This window comes from Phodopus roborovskii, unplaced genomic scaffold (genome assembly GCF_943737965.1).
Source record: "Phodopus roborovskii unplaced genomic scaffold, PHOROB, whole genome shotgun sequence".
NCBI lineage: Eukaryota > Metazoa > Chordata > Mammalia > Rodentia > Cricetidae > Phodopus > Phodopus roborovskii.
This window is the reverse complement of record NW_026125444.1, coordinates 6550795-6567753: the sequence shown is the minus strand read 5'-3', so window position 1 is coordinate 6567753 and position 16959 is coordinate 6550795. Positions and strand designations below refer to the sequence as shown.

The 16959-nt window shown below is 35.6% G+C and overlaps 1 protein-coding gene across 1 annotated transcript in view; it reads right to left on the bottom strand.

Moving 5' to 3' along the window:
• Cftr (CF transmembrane conductance regulator) overlaps positions 1-16959 on the bottom strand; it is a 137023-nt gene that overhangs the window by 59153 nt on the left and 60911 nt on the right. The window lies entirely within an intron of this gene.

The window sequence follows — 16959 nt, the reverse complement described above, 5'->3', positions numbered from 1 at the left end:
TTGATATAGTTAGGTACCAATCTCTAGTCTCCTTTCTTTCCTCCCAGGCCCGTTTATGCTTCTCTACCACCTCCTTAGCTTCTCATTGTACTTAAGACCTTCTTCCTTAAGTACATTGTACTTAAGACTTCTCTTCCTTTGCTTGTACAAGTCAAACATTTTATTTTCTATAAACATGTGTCCATAAACATCCCACAATTACTACTTTTCATTTATTTTAGCTAATATAATAATAAGCAGAACTCATTATGCCAAAACTACAAACAGAAAGCAAATAAACTAATAAAGTAATCACTTTCATAAAGTTATTGAAAGATCCTGGTCAGCTGAAGCCATGCTATTCACCTTTACCAAGGAACCCTTTCTAACATCATTCCTGACATAAAGTGGTCAAAGACCTGTGATAAATCGCCAGCTGTCCAAATGCTATCATCCCAGAGACAGTGTCTTAGAGTTCTTTCACTGTGAAAACACATGACCAAAAGCAACTTTCGGAAGTAAGGGTTTATTTCACATTACAGTTTTTATGTCCATCACTTAGAGGAGCCAGGGCAGGAAGTCAGGGCAGGAACCTGGAGGCAGGAACTGGAACTGAGGCCATGGAGGATGCTGCTTACTGATTTGCTTCTCATGGCTTGCTTAGCCTGCTTTCTAATAGCACCCAGGACCATCAGCCCAGGGATGGTACCACCCATGGTGGACTGGGGCCTCCCACACCAATCATTAATCAAGAAAAAGGGCCATAGACGTGCCGACAGGCCAATCTGGTGGGGCATTTTCTCAAATGAATTTCCCTCTTCTAAATGATTCTAGCTGTGTCAATAAAACTCTAGCTTGTGACATAAAAAGTAGCTAGCATGGACGACAGGGAATTTTATTTCACAAGGATAAATTATGCAATTAAATGTTCATTTCCTCTATTACTCTATTACTTAAAAATGAAGAAAGTAAAAAAGAGGGGATGCAGGTTTGCTCCCATCGTTTTTCTTTAGCAAACCCAACACCTCCGCCTGATTTGAAGATGACTAAGTAATAATTGATATAAAATCTCCACTAGAACAAAGTGTTTTTAATCCTCCTACTCTTTGCTAAAGGGGTAGCATACTATGAGATGAAAAACACATTAAATAAATGTTTTAGTACACACAACATTGCTACAACAGACTACTACGAGAAAGGAGATCCCTGCCAGCTGCTTTCAGGTGGTTCTGTTTGAAGTCATTTGTTGCTCTCTCTTTGTAGTCCAGACTAGATTGAAATAGTAATATGTGCAATTCTTCCATGGCCTTTGCTCCCAATTCCTCACTAGAAAACCTAACATTAATATAATCACATATATATGCTTTTGTGTTCTGGGATGACTGTATCAAATACATATGATCTATTTTGAAAAGTTATTGCCAGATTGCTGTACAATGCATTTTATCACTAAATAATTACATTTTACAAAAAACAACTAAGTTTTAGCAATACCCTTATCTTTATGAGTACATTAAATTTTGCTAATTTTCTCTTTTAATTTACTTTTCCTTAATCTCAAATATTTTAAATACTTGCTTTGTTACTTTCTCTTCTTTGAAGTTTTAATATTTTGCATGTAATGAGTCTTTGCAACTTTCTAGGCTATATATCAAAAACATTTCTCTTTATCTCTTATTTTAACCATGCATTATCAATTATCATATGCAAAATTTAATTCTTTGTGAGGTCAATTTACCTACTGCCTAACTGCTAGTTTTGTATATTAACTTGAATTCTATTTTCAAAATAAAACTTTTAAAACTCTCAAGGCACAAATTTATATTTATCTAAGATTATTTTAATTGGTTAAGAGGCAACAATATCCATCAAATGAATAATGCTTTATTGATGCATATATCATCTGTCATAGTTCATATTTTTAGGTTGTCTTTTTTCCTTGTCCATTTTCCCCTATATAAATACCTTTCTGGACCTTTGGTATCTTGATATTTTTTAATGGAAATGCATATTATTTAATACCTGGTAAGGCATAATCCTTACTCATAAAATAATTGACTTATTGGTTACTTAGTATTTAACATATAATCATGTCAACTATTAAACAATGCATGCAGTCAGAAGAGGAGCCAACACAGTCTCAGGTTTAATACAGCAATTCTTCCTCACTAACATTTCAAATACAAAGAAGAAACACAGCATGATATCAAGACTATAATTGGTGAAGCCAGAATTCCAACCAACACAATTTGTCCATAAACTAAGTACTTCTAACATTTCATGTTAAGTTTACTTTAAGATAACCTCATTAGAATTTATTTGCAACTCATATATTTACATAGAATTCTCGTTTGAAACACTAAATTTAATTTAAAATGTTTTTCTCTTGACTCCAATGTACTAAATACTTCAATAATATTTATAATTTTCTTCAGATTCTGTCCTGTAAATATCCCAATAGAGCTATCACTACTACTAAAAATTTTAAAGTTTACTGCCATTGTGAACTGTTGGTTCCCATTTATATGTTTAGATGATTTTGTTTCATTATAATGAAGAACTAGGTATTTTACCTGTTTGTCTACAATTCACTCATTTGATTATAGAGATAACATGCCAAGTGAAAATTTTCAAATTTTCAAATACCAATAGTGAGTTGGTATTTCTTAAACAGAAGATATAAATCTGAAAAACCACTTTGAACAGGAAGAGTGATATTAAAATACTTTATACACATAAATATATATCATAAAACTTTAACAGAACTTTAGATATCATCATTAATGAAATTTGGAATCAGAGGTTTTGGGGTTTTCTGTTTTGTTTTTAGAATTATTTTTAAAAGATCTACTAGGAAAATAAAGATTCTGAAGCTTCAGGCAATTCTCTACCTTTCACATTGCTTTCCTAATAGAAAATGTGACTGTTGAGCATGCCTGAAGTCAAAATAAACAGCTGTCGGTTAATGCCAAGATATAACAATAATAAAGAAAAAGAGGTCAACAATTTCAGAGGGAGAGGGATGTAAAGGGAGGAAACCTGAGAAGAAATGAGCAAAAATGGAAAAGAGGAAGGACATATTTTAATTAAAATTTAAAATTAATTTAAATTTTAAAAATTTAAAAAGAAAACAGCATCTCTAATCCACACCACATATTTCTAGTGATCTATATTCTTAGTAATTGAAAAATTAATACTATTAGAACAGAATGTCTATTTTGTGCTAAAAGGAGTATCTTTAAAAGAAGCCACGAAAGTCAAAATATAAAATTTTATTTAGATAAATTGCCTGTAGAAAAATTATAGCAAACGATATCACAAAGGGATGATAATGCAATGTATACAGCTGTCAGTCTAGATTCTCCAAACAGATACCAATATGGTATCAAATATCCAAGAGTTTTATTGGAAGAAAATGCTGTGGAAAGAGAAACACACAAGAAAGGAAGGAAGGCTGAAGAACTCAGTGCAAATCCACCTAAAGTATAAGGACAGATTGTTGTTATGAAAGAATATTCCACCACTGTAGTTCAAGGAAGGAAGGATATGGCAAAGCAGTCTGGCTTGTCTGTATGTCAAAAATGAACTAATAATTTTCACGTTTCCGAAATAGAGATCTACTTTAAGAATCCTGTAGATAAACAAGTAGACATTGTCTCAAGAAGACAAACTCAGTAAAGGACTTCTAAACACAACTGGTGTCTTAGTTAATGATGTTCTCTGTAGCAATGATCTATACAACACATACTATGTCCACTCTAACAACTTAGAAAAAAACAGCAAAGAGTAAGGGGTCGGAAATCCAGATGGTTATTAAACAAGAAAATATGTTTATAATTGTTTACATAATCATGTAACTGTAATTTAGATTAATGCAGAAAAAGAAAAAAATGATTTACAGATCAGAATGAGCAAAATCAGTATAAAGATTAAAGACAGTAGCAAGAGTTTTAAAGATGTGAGTAAACGCAAATTCTCATTAATGCTGACAAGGTTGAAGATTGGTACTGCTACTTCAAAGTTTAAGTTGGCAACATCTACAAAAATTTAAATGTGTGTATTTATCTTATGGCCTTGCAAATTAATTGTTAGGTATTTTGTGTGACAGAAAAAGGCTTGCCTGTGTGTAAAGGAGAAATACTCAGAAAGTTTCATCATGTATACAACACAGCAGTAAAAGAAGAATGAGACCAGCAAGAAAGCCTAGCAGGTACTGGAATCCACAACCAAGCCTGAGGACTAGAGTTCAATCCCTGGGATTCAAAAGTGGAAGGAAAAAAATTGAGCCCTCTGCTGCACCACCACACTTTCTTCTCTCTGAATAATTGAATAGATAGATAGGTAGGTAGATAGATAGATAGATAGATAGATAGATAGATAGATAGATAGATAGATAGATAGATAGATAGACAGACAGACAGACAGACAGACAGACATGGCTGTCCTTTTTTGAAAAGTCACAGGATCCAAATTAGTTAGGCAAAGATGTGTGCAAATCATATAACTATATTTTAAAGCTAAATAATTATGCTATGAAATACTGCTTATAGTTAAGTGTTGTAAATTATTCTAAATGGAGCTTCAAGTTTTGTAACAGAGTTGTGATGATGGGGTAAAAAGTCCTACTAAGATGCTGTCTAACAATACATATAATAGGGGTACTGACTTATGAATATTCCCTTCCTTTAAAAAAATAAAAACAAAGTTGGTGGTGGTTCACACCTTTAATCACAGCACTTGGGAGTCAGAGGCAGGTGAATCTCTGAGTTACGGGTCAGTCTGGACTATAGAGTGAGTTCTAAGACAGCCAGGGCTACCCAGTGAAACCCTATCTTGAAAAAAAATCAAGCAAACAAAATAATAGCCCTGGCTGACTCAGAGCTCGCTGTATAGACCAAGCAGGCCTTAAACTATCTACCTTCCTCCTGCCTCAGCCTCCCACATGTTGCTATTACAGCCATAGTAATCCCATAGTAATCTCTTTCTTCTTAGCAGAATATTCCCTTCTCTAGCACACATTTTGTATGAATTATCTTTCAATGGTGAGAAGATAAAAGATGTGATGCATCGAGCCAGGGCTTGGAGCTTCCTTTTATGGACTGAAACCACTTGTGAAGAGAAATATGGATGACATTAGCTCACTGGAGGTCTCCAAGTCTGTAATAACCACGAAGCTGGTGAGACTGAGATGAAGATAGATAATAGGGGTAACAATGACAATTGAGATTAAGGTCATCAAAACCTAGTATGCTAGCATTGCCAATCTCCTTCTATTAATGTGAGCACTTGGTTTGATTACTCAGTTCACGCCTCATCCATTTGCAGATATATGAGTACTTGACACTCTATTTGATTTCCTACAAAGCGCTCTGTTTGGTATACATTGTTAAACACTTGTCTTTGCTGACTACCAAGTACACTAAAATTTGGTAATATATTTATCTTAAGGGTGTTGGTTTCAGGCTCCATAGTAGATTTTCCCTATCTGTGAAAGCTATTACTAAAAAACTGCTAAACTACTCCTGGCTATCATGAGGGTTTTTTTTTCTTGTTTTTTAATCGTTTATTTTGATTCTTGACATTATAATTACATTTATCTCTTCCCTTTCCTCCCTCCAAACCCTCCCATATGGCCATCACCACTCTCAACAGCTTCTTTTTTCAATAATTGCTATTGCACGTGTGTGTGTGTGTGTGTGTGTTCTTAAATATAACATGTTCAGTCATATAATGTTAGTTGTATGCACTTGGGGTTAACTGTTTGGCACTGGACAACTAATGGTTGTGTTCTTCCCTGGAGAAGACTATGTCACCCTCTCCCAGCTTTCCTTAGTTGCCTATATTTCTTTGTGTAGGGCTGAGATTTCTTGGGCTGTTCCTAGTCCATTTTGGCATGTCCATTGGTACCGTCCTTGTAGAGATCACATCTGAGTAGTCATGTTGGGAAGGGTTTTTTTTTCTCTTTTTGAAAATCCCATATATGTATACAATGTATTTTGATCATATACACTCATAGCCACCCCCTCTAACTCCCTTCAATATCCCCCACCCTAACTTACTCAAACTTTCGTCCTTTTACTTTTATTGTTATTAGTAACCTCCTTAGTTCAACTAGTGGTGCCCGATACCCACATGGTTGTGTGGCCATCCACTGTAGCATACTGTGTGTTCTTTATAGTGCCACATGAGTACATGTGACATGTAGAGTAAGCCTGGCATACAGGGACAGGCTCTGCTTTTTTTTTTTTTACTGATACTGAAAACTCTCGTTTTTCTGTGAATGATCCACAAAACTGGATGAAAATCACCTATTAGACAAGGATATTAGATAATATCAGACTTTATATAAAAATTAGCTACTGGATTTTATTTAATCATGTTTTTAAATTGGTGCTGAAGATGAAAGAGAAGCCACTGCACATGCTAAGAAAGTGTCTAGTATAATTTTGTTCAGTGAAAGAAAGCTGTATTTCACATATAAACTTGTTAGATCAATGAATATTCTTATTGAAGGAGAATATTAGAAACTTTTCTTTCAAACTATTCTCTACTGCCATTTCAATTTTCTTTATTTTTGGTAGTTTGTTTATTTTGAGTTTTTTAAATAAATTTTTAATTAAAATAGAATTGTCTCACATTCCCCTGTCCATTTACCCCCTTCAGGTATGTGTAGTTTATCTGTAAATAACATCAAATGTCTATATCACCTGTTACTAAAACCAACTTCCAGAAACACCCAGTTCTTTTGCTAAGATTGCTGAACCTCTGATTTGGACAAGCTGGAAGAGACCTATGAATCTTCATTTCACCCATGACAGTTGTGCTTACCAGTGCTTGAGATCCTCATCTGCTACTTGTCCCTTCAGATGACTTCCTTTATTGCAGGCTAGTCAGAAAGGCAAATGTCAACTTCAAAGCAGTCTGTGCACACAACACAATGTGTGTGTTTGAGGTTGTAAAACACTTGAAAATGCTGAGATAAGCACACTGGAGAGGGTCAAAGTAATATTATAATAAGTGTGCAATAAAGATTAGCTTATTTTATTATTAAGGAGTGGAGAACATGCTCATTGTGGTGTATTCCATTTACGCATATTTACCTCTTGACTTCTTTCAGAAAGTTAGAACTTATCATCTCACTTTCAATCAACTCTATCAAACAAACCAAAGTTATTCGGGAAGCTTGCTAATATCAAGCTCATTTGCTCTGAATTGATTGCATAATAGAGCCATAATGTAACAGGCTGTTCTACTGAGAAAGAGGAAAGTAAGAGAGGTGTTTTACCGAAGGGTGGAGTGTTACATTTAATAGTCTTGTGTAATTTAGCAATATTTGCTGAGTACATTTGAGCTTCCTGTAGCTTTGAAGATAGGAAAATACCATAAACTGATTTTATGGCTGGCTTATCGCTTTTAGAACAACCTTCACAATACAGATGTTTGTGGGAAGGGGAGGGTGAGAAGCGAGGGCTAAGGGAACATGCACTTCAGGGTAATGCCGCTCAATAAAGCGTATCTTTAACTGTGAATCACAGGATGATTAATGTCATTGTTATTAATGTTTAAAAATCACTAAACACTGCCTTCCTTTATGCATGCAGAAATTGGGCAGTGGAAGGGAGATGTAAGCAAAAGGCAGAAGAAAACAGAAGAAAGTCTAGGCAGGAGAATGTGAGATAGCCAAGAAAGCGCTGGAAGAAGAGAAAAATCTAGCAAACATTTCTTCCCATAGTCAGTTGTACCTGTGAGTGTGTATGCCAGCCAGCTATTCAGTTGTCTATGATATAGATTAATAGAGGTATGCTTCATAACAGAATGCAGATGATAAGGAGTTCATAATTTAAATTGGGTTATGTCTATTAGATAAGATAGGCTGTTGACCTAAGTTAAACTTTATTACAAATAGCTACATGTGGAATATTGGCAAAAGACTAAGCCCTGTTACAAAGAACAGGATGTGAGAATTTTCATCAATTTTAAAGATAAAATGATTTGCTCTCACCAGTGCATACTAACCAAGTTTATAGCAGAAAACTCAATCTCAACATTTCATATATTTTTGTTTTATAAGAACCAAGAAAAATATAAAAATCTGTTATAGCACTTATCAACACTAAAGGCTTGGGGATGGGTGGGAAGATGGCTTGTAGGTAAAGCACCTGGATCCCCAGAATCTACATGGAAACCAGACATGGTACCTCAAGTATCTGTAATCCAATGCTGCCTGCACTGAAGTTTACAAGCCAGCTAGCCTGGCATATGCAGCAACAAAATCAAAAGGGACTGCACCTCAAACGTGGTAGGAAGTGAAGCTCAGTGTCTAAGGCTGGTATCTGACCTTCACACATTTGCACACACTCACACATGTGAGAGCACAGACCTACAGATATCATACACACAAACCAAACTCTTGTTTTATAACCAGTTATCATATTGTGTGAACCTGTGAGGATAACTACTACTATGTGTGTACCTTGTTAGTGTATAAATCTATGTTTATATTCAGAATGGATAGCTCAAGCATTCCTAAGAGAAGAACTGAAAAGTGCAGTGATTTAATGGGCAGGGGTGGATTGTGGGGGACTCTAGAAACATAAAGTGTAAGTACTAGGATTTCTGAACTCCCCAGTGGCTAGAGAATGGTATGAGAACAGGATTTCACTGACTTCTCTTCAGATGTTATATATTTGGACTCATTTAGCAATAACCTTCTTTCAAAATCTTTCAAATTATCCTTAAATCTAGATGCACAAAAACTCTCAGTATAATTCTTCTCTAATTGGCCTTATGGACATTCAAGTGGTGCTAATTCCTTATCTTCTCCTCTAGTTATGGTCACCTCTAAGGCTTAGGACAAATTTAATACTTCAGTAGAATAGTCTGTGTTACCTTGAATTTGTTCCTGCTCTGAATTTCTCCAAAATGTTTCCTGGTCCTTCCCACTAAACCTCTTGTGACTCCGTTCCTGAGAAAGGCTTCAAACCCACCAGCTCTGAAATCCCTGCAAAATCTTTTGTCACTCAATAGCTGACTGTAGTTGTTTTTTTTTCTACTGAAGTCTAACTCTGGTAGAACTTAAAATATGGAAAAGCACAGACCCTTGTCTAAATGTGCCATTAGAATGATGATGCCCAAAGCCTCTTACCAAATATGTTTGGCTGCATATGAACACCTTCTATTTCCCATTATACTGACCTTGTATTTTCTCTCCCCTGATTGCCAAAGGGTCCATGCTTACTTCAATTTATAGTGCAATGACATACAACCCTAGGACAATATCTTCTTTAGGTTATCGGCCCTTGTATACTCCATTCCCTTTCTGAAATGTTCTGCTTCTCCATTCATCCCCCACTTTAGATGTTACTTCCTTGGGGAAAACTTTCATGATCTTTTAGGAACACACTGTTACTTTCTTTACTTATGTTCAAAGGCTAAGGAACATAGAATGTATTAACCTACACTAGTCTTTAATTGTTCATCTTCTCTATTAGAATAAAAGACTCTGAGAAGAAGAATTGTGTGCTTCTCATCAATGTAATCCCCATAGTTTGGTATAATTATTATTTCAATGATTATACTCATGAATATTTGCTGAATGAATATATGTCTTCTTTCTATGAATTTATGTAGCCAAAATGTCACTATAGACAAGTTCCTTGCTTTACCAGGAGGCAACATCTGGAGTGCTTAGCTCAGTGTTGTGTTTATAGTAGGAACTCGACAAAAAGTTGCTGAGATCATTTTCTTTTTATTCCATAATATGAACTAAGGATAGCTCAACAATATAAATAAAATATATTTATGCTGTCATTATGGAACCACTTCTAAAAGATGAAAATGGTGATACATTCTGCTTGTCTAGAGAAGCCTCAATATTCAATTTAGTTCTTCCCTCTCTGGGAAAGATTCTATTCCATCTCTAGCTATGGAGTTATAAGCCTGGTAAGACATCAAACTCTTGCTGCAGATGTGAAATTTAGCCAGGGGCTTTTGAGCGCCATTCTGTAGCTAAAAATTATATTTCAAAAGCTTTTCTTGGTTTAAAATGAAATCATTCATCACCTAAACATGGAAACACCCTGATTCTAGGTTCCTACTTCTTAAAAAGAAGACTAAAACCAGAAAATGAATAATAAGGATTTTATAAAATAAATTTTATATCTTTGGGAATTTTATGGTTGTTAAATTTTGTTTTAAATATGAAGCTCAGGCTTAAGTGTTCTAATTTCACTATTTATTCAGGGTGGTTTGTTCTCAGACAGTTATAATTATGTTCATAAACTACTGTTCTGTTGACTTGACCGAATCTCACTAGGAGTGGCAATCCCAGGGCTATTTTGGTTTTAGAGACGTAACCTGATAATTACCTCCAGTATTAGAATGTTTAGGTGTTAGTCCCTAAACTGTAGACTTTTAGGACCTAAAGCTTAGTTTGCTCTTTGAAATCAGCACATTTTTACACTGCCTGCAAACTCTTGCTGATGTTGTCACTAAATCAGAAGTGACAACTCAATGGGGCAGTTCATGTTAGTGCTTAGCAGACTGCTGCCATGTATGCTCTTTGCCTAAGTATCAGCTAGTATTTATTTTTTAAGTTCCAGGGCTCAAATGAAGTGAAATAACAGTTCAGTCCATAAAACTCTATGGCATTTCCATTTAGTTCTGGTTCGGTAGTTTCATAAAGTATTCCTGGCTTCATGTTACAGTAAATAAGATCCAGTGTTCTCTAACCACCTATCAACAGAAAATTATAGGTAGTTCAGGGTACAACCAATGCGATTTATTCTGGTTGAAAGGAACATAGTTCAGTGTATTTCAAAAATCTACTTTAGGTATCTATTATGTCTGAGCTACTGCAAATGCCAAATCCTATGGCACCTTTATCTTTTCATTACTTCTAACTGTAAAGCTCTGAAATTACCCTACCCTGGAAAACTGAATATTCAAAGGTTAAGTCTCACCTTCTCATAGGTTAGTCTTGGCAGAACCACCTGGAGACCCAGAGGTCAAATTCAAATTCAGTTAGTCATGTGGAATCTCTATGATGGATTTTATTTTTCAAACAGCCTTGCTTCCCTGCCTATTTCCCTCCCAAGTGTTTCATTACATCTTGCCAATTTCTCTCCCAAGGTTCTTTTTCTTTTATATGTATTTTGTGAGTGTTTAGCAATTTCCTTCTTAGCTAGGGAAATTCTAAAATTACTAAGCAGTTATGGAAGAGAAAAACATGCAGAGTTCTCCTTCTTCGGCTTATATAGTAAATATTTTTTGCTGCAACATTTGTGTAATGGCTGTCATGGCAGATGCTTACTTACTGGCAATCATTTTGTGGTTTCACAAGCATCACAATAATTTTGTGGAAACTGATTATGTATTCTAAGCTCTGACCTCCTTCGCACAGTCCCCACCCCTACTCCCCACCACACAGCATTATAAAAGCCGATGACTTCTCCAAACCCAGGCACTTTTATAAGAAAATGAGTCACTGAATAAAGACAGGCCAATTACTTATTACCCTAACACTGACCTGTCTAGAATTCTCTTCTGTCAGTGGGACTAAGTGAAGCTTATGATAAATGTGATGCAGAAAGGTGGACCAGAGAACAGTGTAAGCTGTCTCTCTCTCAATACTGCAATGGAACTATAATTTCATAAGAACATGTAATTTGACCAGGGCTTAATTATACTGACTTTTTCTAAGCTAGCACAGTTTCAGTGCTGTGCACTGAAGCTTTAAGTAACAAGGAAAATCCTAAAGGCCTATTGGAGGAAAATGAAGACAATCTCAATGGACTCAAGTATGTGGAACAGTATTTTGCCAGCAACTCAATTCATCTATAAGTCCACTATAATCTAGATTCAAATTCATTTTTATAAACCAGGACATTGAGATTTTCCCAAAAGAGAGGTTAAAAGTAAAAGCTAACAACAAAACTTACTTACTCATTTAACATTGCATGCTCTGAATTATCCTGTCAACACAGACCTACCACCATGCCCTTCCACATGATAAAGGCTTTAGCTGTCTCACCAGTGAATAATTTCCAAGAACACACTGAAATCAGAAAACTATGTGAAATATGCTGTGCATGCCTTGCCCTTCCAAACGCATACATGCCTGACTATTCCTATGACACTGAGCATCATGGCATGCGCAGGACCGAGAAGATCTTAGAGTTTACCAAAAACACAAACAGGAGGAAGAGGACAGATACTCCATCTTCATCTCCAGTTCCAAGCCTCGATACAGAACATGAAGACAGATCAGTTTCATCAGTCAAAATGAAAACAGGGTCATTAATGTTTCGATTTGGCAAGAGGGACCACCCAGAGATTATGCTGAGGGATTCTTGTGTTGGTGCCAGCTGCTTAGCCACGGAGGACTCTGTAGGTATCCTGTTTTACTGTGCTCAACACTCCTACAAGCTAAAAAAAGTAAAATCTTCATAGGGATTACATGCTGTACTGAAGTTCTTTCTGGACATGGTCAAAGGTGTGAGTATTTATATAACAGAAGCAGACATGGAAGCCGAGGGTGTTGCAAACGCAGAGCCCTGGTGCTCTTCTCTATAGGAAGACAAGCACATTCATTTCAACCTCCCAGCAATCATGTTCTTTCAAAGAACTGACTGCTCAGCTTCTGACACAGTGACACTCACAGGACGTTTTCTGAGCATGATTCTTACAACCAACATGCTACCCCAAACCATTTCCAAAACAGCCGTCCAATAAGAACTTACTATTTTATCAGTGCGCTAGGGTGGATAAATTGAAGTAACATTTTCAGAGTTTCTGTGTCAAGAACTTTGCTCTGTAGTTAAGGTAACCAAAACATATGGGAAACATTCACACCAATATAACAGCACAGCGTATGCTTATTATTAGTTCATTGTATTGCTACATGGACCACCACTGACCACTTTAAAGAGCAGGGTGATTTAAGAGATGCCTGTGGGCCTTTGCCTTTCATATGGTCACTGACAAGTTCTAACACAGTTGCTGAAAGCAGCAGGACAAAAAGTAATAACCTAGGGAGTCTTTAAAATTAAAAAAAAAAAAAACTTTTACTTAGCATTTTATATAACTAAGAAAAATCAGGGTAATTAAAGGGAAAAGCAAGAGGAACAGTGAAACCAATGAACATGTTAGTGTAGAAAGGAAAAAGTTCAGAAGCCTCAACCCTAGACAAAGAACTGCAGGCAACTAAAGAGGTCTGAGGGTAGTCTTCCCAGGGAAAAGCACAGCAATTGGTTATCTAATAACAAAAGGTCAGCCTTGGACACATGCTTACAACTAACATTTCATATAGTACATGGACTGAGCAGGTTGTACTTATATGTTTAGGAATATATATTATTTATGTTACATATAGATGTAACAATAGTTAAAGGGAAAGGAGCCATGAATTTGAATAAGAGCAAGGTGGGAGGTGTACATGGCAGTGTTTGGAGAGAAAAAAGGAAGGGGTAAATGATGTAGTAAACATAAAATAAAATATAAATAAACATAATTTAAAAACATTTAGATTGCCATTCAGAAACGATATGGGACACGTGAAAGCAGTTCAAAGCTAATAATGATCTAGCTAAACCAGGGGCCTGAATTCTCTAGCATTGGAAGAAAGCAGGCAGACAGATAGTTTGCATGGAGTGCCTTATTAGTTTGCATGGAGTGCCTTATTTATGACGACCCTTCTATTTACTAGAGGACTCTACAAATAGAATAGGCAATATTAGCTTCATATACTACAGAGACTAAAAACTCAGTATAGGCAAGTTAAATAACTTTTATGACCCAGCTCTGTGTGATTTCAAAAATATGCTATTTATTCCATACGAAATTTCATAGAGTATCCACCTTAATTCTGCTCACCACCATCACAGAGTGATAAGAATAAACATTGAAGTTGTTATAGCACTCTTGTACTTAGAGTTCTCCAAGATGAAACTCCAGACATTGTTATCTATGAGATGGTTCTCCACTCCATTCCTGTTCACCCACTCTCTTTAGTTATACTCTGGTTCTATCCAGATGCTTACAATCTCCTGAACAAGTGATTTCATACCCTGTGTTCGTGTTCAGTTTCTTCTATACATGATGTTATCTATCTTTTTTACTTATTCTTTCAGAAGTTGTTTCTTAGAGATGGGCTTCCAGGATTATCCAAGTAGGCTTAAAGCCCACCACTGACTCCAATCTAAAAATTGCAATATTATGGCAATTGGATCCTTAAGTTTGTTTCCCCCAAATTTATCCTATAAGTACCTTGATGTTAGGAATGATTAAAACTTTCATTTGGTACCCACCATGCCCCTTCTAAAGTAAATATACAGATTTTATTGTCAATTTTACACAACCTAGAGTCACCTGGAAAGAAGAAATCTCAATTGGGAGATCGCCCAGATCAAGTGGTCTATGGATATCATTGTCTTGATTACTCATTGATGTATGAGGTCAATGCCACTTCATGATAGGTAGTCTAGGTTGTATAAGAAAGTGAGACAGCACAAGCCTTCTAACAACACAAAGGCAAATGAGAAAACTGTATTCCTTCTTGGTTTATGCTTCAAGTTCCTGCCTTGAGCTCCTTATCCTAAATTTTATTAGAGAGAGACTGACCTGGAAGTGTAACTCACATAATCCCTTTCCTCCCCTAAGCTGCTTTTAGTCAAAAATCATAGCATCAGAAATCAAACCAGGACAGTCTGACATGAAGCAATCAGACAGATAAGTTTTATGAATCTAAAAGAAACATAAAAAGTGGGATTAATTCCAACTGCCATTGATACTTATTGAACAGAGAGCCAATGTGTCCACATTCCAAACCCTCAGGTTTTGCTACAATTAGATTACTTCCATAGATATCCAAACGTTTGTTGACTATGTTTTGCAAGCAAAAAACTTTAAAATGCCTTTGTTATAGTTTTCTTCATGACCAGTTTTGTTAATCTCAAAATTCATATTCATTATTGTTTGGTTTCATGGGTCTTCTCTTCCTTATCCACTTTAACTCCATATGTAGTCACTCACTAATAAAAACTGGCTCTCAAAAGTATCCCTCCTGTTTTACTCTGTAATGGAATATTATTATATACTTCAAAAGAAGCAAGAACAACTTAGTGTTTACTGAAAGGGCTTTGTCCCAAAAGCTTTCTCGAGCACCTATCTCAAGATATCTTAATAATCAGATCTCATTTTTCTACTTCTTAAATCCAGACTTTCTCTTTGCTTTTTTTGGAAGATCTAAAGTTTCTAATAAAGAACACTACAGGTCACAAGCTTTTGTTGTGATCCCTAGAGTTCTACAGAGAATTACTACATCAGGAACATTACCCTTTTCTTCATCTAGAGACTACTCTTCCTTAGCAGAACCAGACAGAGTTTGTTTCTTCTTTTTACTCCTAAAGCGTTCACTTTTTCATTATCTTTGTATCAACTCTTGATATACTGTATAAAACACAGTCTTAGCAAATGTCTTCTAAATAAAGGCTCATTAGTTTTACTGTAATTTCTTTAATGCTGCCAGTATATGCATCGGAGTAAGGCAGCACTAATTGAACTTGGAGGGTTAAAAAAGCATAGATGTGGCTGGAAGGTGTATGGGAGAAGTTAAAGGGCATGTAATAGGAGGTAAGTCAGATAAAAAAAATACACTGGATACTTGCATAAAATTCCCAATAAGTAAAACAATTAACCTTCATTAGATATGAAAGACCTAGTGAGTGGTTCCTACTATGCAAAATGTCTAACACAGGAGAACTTATGGATATAGTTCAGTGGTTGCTTATAGCTGGCACACACATAAAAAAAATGGAATTTGATTCTTAATGAGTAAAGAGTTTCTTTTAGAGATGCTAAAACATCACAGGGGTTATCACTGTACAACCATGGGAATATACTAAAATACACTGAATCATATACTCTAAATTTTTAATATGGCTTTGCAACCGGAAGAATAATGTTTGGCTTCTTTCCCCTTCATTAATTTAACAGCTTTATTTAGTGATAATTTATATTCCATATAATGCTCTGCTACTGATAAAGTGTATTCTACTTGAACCTTTTAAAATATACACAATCTTCAACTAACAAGCAACCTACCAATGTTCAGAATGTTATAAATACTTGTCCAAAGGTTGAGAGACTCACAGCTCTAAATTTATTACAAATAATGTACATATGCTATGTTTGGATTTATACATTTTTATAGATTGACTTTGGGAACTCAAATACCATCTGTAAAATCATTAGTATGGGAAGATACATATTCAAAGCCAAAACTAATACTAGAAAGAAGCTACCATCCCACCTTACCCTGTCAGTCCATAAATAAGCCAGTTCCCACCCACAAAAGCTTGTCTAGGAAACAGATCTGGTAACAATCCCAGAATGTGTCAACCTCCAGGTTATGAAAAATAACATTAGAAAAATCATGAAAAATCATGGCTATCTTCTTCAAAGCTAACCCAATCTTTAAGGACATTTTTTTTTTTTTACTGTGGTCTTAGAGTGTACACAAAATACTACTGTAGAATTCATGAAGCATTTTGGTTGGTTTGTTTTAACCTGATCCTACCATGTGACCCAGACAGCTCAGAACTCATTATATAGCCAGGATTGGCTTCAACCTCATGATCTTCATGCTTCAGTCTCCTGAGTACCGGGATTACAGGCATGAGGTACCACATCCAGAGCATAAGGAATTTTGATTTTTGTTTTTATAAAACTTAAACATAATTTAAAAGTAAATTGCATCCATTTATAAATTTGCAAGATTAAAGCAGGAGTCATGGGTATTATTTATCGACTCACTTACTAAGCTTACTCCTAGAGGGACCCTTGATATGTGTACAATATGTGAAGAGAGAACTAAACAAGTAATGTGGTTGGTCTTAAGATTAATAGGCATTATCAATGTAGTGGTTTGAATGTGAACCATCTCCTGTGGACTTGCTCTTTGAGTATCTGGTCTCTAGAGAA